The following is a 5,000-nucleotide window of genomic DNA, read 5'->3' as shown; positions in this document are numbered from 1 at the left end:
ATGACCCACCGGAAGGGCGCAGCGTCCCCCACCCCAGACATGTGACGTCAGACTATCGGTATTGACGACTAGACTGATTCCTTATAATCATTTGCCATACACCGGTGGAAGCTGCCGAGACGAGTAACTACATAGCGGGCTCGCCGTGTCACTAATGTACAGAGATACAATAGTTTCGACTGGAACCGGATTAAACGTATACACGGCGCTGATTAGTAATAGATAGAGCCATCAGAATACAGATAATGTATAGACCTGTCCGTATACATGCTGAAAGACTCTGCTCACAATCACACGTCAGCCAGACACTCTTATCACGCACTACTCTCTGCCTGTAACAGGCACACAGACAATATGTAAGCACCAGCATGGAACAACACCCAGTGCATCCTCTCTGCCACATTAGACAATCCACACTATCATAACCAGACCGGGAGGTCCACTCGGAAAACAGAATATCCCACCCTTCCGACAACCACCATTGCTCAGCTAAGCCACCAACACCCACACATGTCCCAGACAGGGGTGCACCCAACATCACAATACTGCCTCCTGTCACACCACACAAACAATGGCAGGAATGAAAGACACAGGTCTGCCACAAGCATGGAATCAGAGCGCCGCCTGTTATGAGCCAAAGGTGCACCCTGACGTGGCAAATCAGATGATGCCGCAGTCATTTACTTACGATAATCACAATCAACAAACCGGGCCCCCCCCCCCCCCCAAGTGCCTTAACCTAACCCGTATTGTACCTTAACCTAACCCGTATTGTACCTTAACCTAACCCGTATTGTACCTTAACCTAACCCGTATTGTACCTTAACCTAACCCGTATTGTACCTTAACCTAACCCGTATTGTACCTTAACCTAACCCGTATTGTACCTTAACCTAACCCATATTGTACCTTAACCTAACCCATATTGTACCTTAACCTAACCCATATTGTACCTTAACCTAACCCATATTGTACCTTAACCTAACCCATATTGTACCTTAACCTAACCCATATTGTACCTTAACCTAACCCATATTGTACCTTAACCTAACCCATATTGTACCTTAACCTAACCCATATTGTACCTTAACCTAACCCATATTGTACCTTAACCTAACCCATGTTGCGCCTTAACCTAACCCATGTTGCGCCTTAACCTAACCCATGTTGCGCCTTAACCTAACCCATGTTGCGCCTTAACCTAACCCATGTTGCGCCTTAACCTAACCCATGTTGCGCCTTAACCTAACCCATGTTGCGCCTTAACCTAACCCATGTTGCGCCTTAACCTAACCCATGTTGCGCCTTAACCTAACCCATGTTGCGCCTTAACCTAACCCATGTTGCGCCTTAACCTAACCTATGTTGCGCCTTAACCTAACCTATGTTGCGCCTTAACCTAACCTATGTTGCGCCTTAACCTAACCTATGTTGCGCCTTAACCTAACCTATGTTGCGCCTTAACCTAACCTATGTTGCGCCTTAACCTAACCTATGTTGCGCCGTAACCTAACCTATGTTGCGCCGTAACCTAACCTATGTTGCGCCATAACCTAACCTATGTTGCGCCTTAACCTAACCTATGTTGCGCCTTAACCTAACCTATGTTGCGCCTTAACCTAACCTATGTTGCGCCGTAACCTAACCTATGTTGCGCCTTAACCTAACCTATGTTGCGCCTTAACCTAACCTATGTTGCGCCTTAACCTAACCTATGTTGCGCCTTAACCTAACCTATGTTGCGCCTTAACCTAACCTATGTTGCGCCTTAACCTAACCTATGTTGCGCCTTAACCTAACCTATGTTGCGCCGTAACCTAACCTATGTTGCGCCTTAACCTAACCTATGTTGCGCCTTAACCTAACCTATGTTGCGCCGTAACCTAACCTATGTTGCGCCTTAACCTAACCTATGTTGCGCCTTAACCTAACCTATGTTGCGCCTTAACCTAACCTATGTTGCGCCTTAACCTAACCTATGTTGCGCCTTAACCTAACCTATGTTGCGCCTTAACCCAACACACGTTGGGCCTTAACCCAACACACGTTGGGCCTTAACCCAACACACGTTGGGCCTTAACCCAACACACGTTGGGCCTTAACCCAACACACGTTGGGCCTTAACCCAACACACGTTGGGCCTTAACCCAACACACGTTGGGCCTTAACCCAACACACGTTGGGCCTTAACCCAACACACGTTGGGCCTTAACCCAACACACGTTGGGCCTTAACCCAACACACGTTGGGCCTTAACCCAACACACGTTGGGCCTTAACCCAACACACGTTGGGCCTTAACCCAACACACGTTGGGCCTTAACCCAACACACGTTGGGCCTTAACCCAACACACGTTGGGCCTTAACCCAACACACGTTGGGCCTTAACCCAACACACGTTGGGCCTTAACCCAACACACGTTGGGCCTTAACCCAACACACGTTGGGCCTTAACCCAACACACGTTGGGCCTTAACCCAACACACGTTGGGCCTTAACCCAACACACGTTGGGCCTTAACCTGCTCTGTAATTGTCATACGACGCGTTAAATTAGTGTAGTGTTGCCTAACTGCAACCCCCGCAATATAGTTTGCTACTCGCACTGCCCGGTCCCCAGAGTATCGCTTCATGTTAAACACCTTGCAGCTATACACTGTAATGCGGATGGCGGCAGGACGTACATGCTCAATGCCCTTCGCAGTTGTTCATTGGCATTCGCATGGCGAAGCACAGCCTACGTTGTGGTACGGCTTGTGGCAACTGTCCGCTGATGTTGTACGTCCAAATCACACACTGTACCGCACATTGGTCCTCATGTACTGAATGATACATCGTGGTACATGTGTGACCGTACCACGACTGCGCCAACAACGGCGAACCATACGGTCCAAATATTGTGCACTCAGCTACGTGTCGTCTCCCTATAAGAGCTGGATTGCAGTATGGTATGCCGTGGATGGCGATCAGCATGAGCCGTCTGTTGATGTAGTGGCGCGTGTTGTCAGACGTAGTCGTCTCTTCTCACACACCGTGATAGCATGGTGCACTGCGTTCCACATCTGCGACATGCGACAGAGGCCGGTTGACAGTCGTTCGCGCAATGGACATCGCATACGTACGGGGGCCACCTTCCACGTGTTCGCGAAGCGTGCACATGTTGTTGCGTGTATGTGGGCAGACATAGTGTGTCGTGACACCTGACACAGGCATGCAACAATCGTTGAATTTGCAAATGGCGATGGACGTCTACGTTTGCTGGTGACGTTACGCAAATGAAGAACTGGTAAACCGTTGTGGTGCGGTTGTTCTCGCTAGAGGTGAATCAGTGATGGCGACGATCGGTTGAGCTACCAACCGGTTGTTTCAGCGATACCCACCATGCCCACGAACGTGAATGGCATGTGGGTGTGAAGCGATACGCGGCGGTGGCTGGGTGGGACCGTCCCCGGCCGGTGAGGGGGGGCCTTCCGGCGTGCTGGCCGCGCGGTGCGTGGGCGCACGCGCTACAGCCGGCTGGTGGGGGCGGCCAGTGGCAGGCGCGCCGGCCGACGGAGGCGGCAGGCGGCGCAGCTGCGCGCCGGCGCACCCTGCACGCGGCGCCGTGCGGCCAAAGTAGGTCCTCGCGGGCCCGGTGCGAAGCGCGGTGGACATCTGCAGTGTGCTGGTCCGATTGAGGACTGTGTGCGCTGAGGATGCGCCGCCGCCCGGCGCTCGGCGCCGCGACGCCGTCTGCTGCTCGGTCGCCTCTGCGGTTCTCGCAGGTGGATTGTATCGCAGCTGTGCGGACGTGTTGGCGCGTGCGCTGTGCTGGGAGAGTTCGCTTCGGCACCCAAGTGGGGCTTTTGTCCTTCTGTGGCGCTGGCGTTGGAGCTGCCGGCCACCGTAGGTGGCGCGTGTTGTCTCCCGCCGGCAATGCCACGACAGCACGCTCCCGGGCCTCTGTCGGCAGCGGCAAGCTCAGTTGGGAGCACGGGTGGTCGCACCTAAAGCGTCTACTCGCCAAACTCCGGGCGATTGCGCCTCTCTCGAACCCGACCAAGTACTTAGGACGGCGCTGCGCGCCGCCGGGACCTGAGAGGGTTTCGAGGTGTATTGTGCAGGGGAGCTCAGCCTCCTCCTGTTTGCAGAATAATTGAGCGGACGCTTGCGTGTTCGCGCGGGCCCCCGGGACACACTCCCGGGCGGCCGGCTGCTCAGCTCTAGTTGACGCAGCTCCCTGGTTGATCCTGCCAGTAGTCATATGCTTGTCTCAAAGATTAAGCCATGCATGTCTCAGTACAAGCCGCATTAAGGTGAAACCGCGAATGGCTCATTAAATCAGTTATGGTTCCTTAGATCGTACCCACGTTACTTGGATAACTGTGGTAATTCTAGAGCTAATACATGCAAACAGAGTCCCGACCAGAGATGGAAGGGACGCTTTTATTAGATCAAAACCAATCGGTCGGCTCGTCCGGTCCGTTTGCCTTGGTGACTCTGAATAACTTTGGGCTGATCGCACGGTCCTCGTACCGGCGACGCATCTTTCAAATGTCTGCCTTATCAACTGTCGATGGTAGGTTCTGCGCCTACCATGGTTGTAACGGGTAACGGGGAATCAGGGTTCGATTCCGGAGAGGGAGCCTGAGAAACGGCTACCACATCCAAGGAAGGCAGCAGGCGCGCAAATTACCCACTCCCGGCACGGGGAGGTAGTGACGAAAAATAACGATACGGGACTCATCCGAGGCCCCGTAATCGGAATGAGTACACTTTAAATCCTTTAACGAGTATCTATTGGAGGGCAAGTCTGGTGCCAGCAGCCGCGGTAATTCCAGCTCCAATAGCGTATATTAAAGTTGTTGCGGTTAAAAAGCTCGTAGTTGGATTTGTGTCCCACGCTGTTGGTTCACCGCCCGTCGGTGTTTAACTGGCATGTATCGTGGGACGTCCTGCCGGTGGGGCGAGCTGAAGGCGTGCGACGCGCCTCGTGCGTGCTCGTGCGTCCCGAGGCGGACC

The 5,000-nt window shown here is 53.1% G+C and overlaps 1 non-coding gene across 1 annotated transcript in view; it reads left to right on the top strand.

The window, feature by feature from the left end:
• Positions 1-4,215: 4,215 nt before the first annotated feature.
• The window catches only part of LOC124580569, a 1,910-nt gene continuing 1,125 nt past the window's right edge, over positions 4,216-5,000 (top strand). Inside the window, exon 1 of the ribosomal RNA XR_006973193.1 lies at positions 4,216-5,000. This exon is cut by the window's right edge and continues 1,125 nt beyond it. This is a non-coding gene — a ribosomal RNA (small subunit ribosomal RNA).

The sequence above is a fragment of the Schistocerca americana genome, unplaced genomic scaffold, assembly GCF_021461395.2.
Source record: "Schistocerca americana isolate TAMUIC-IGC-003095 unplaced genomic scaffold, iqSchAmer2.1 HiC_scaffold_334, whole genome shotgun sequence".
Classification (NCBI taxonomy): Eukaryota; Metazoa; Arthropoda; class Insecta; order Orthoptera; family Acrididae; genus Schistocerca; species Schistocerca americana.
The sequence above is the reverse complement of the archived record's forward strand: the minus strand, read 5'-3'. Positions and strand labels throughout refer to the sequence as shown.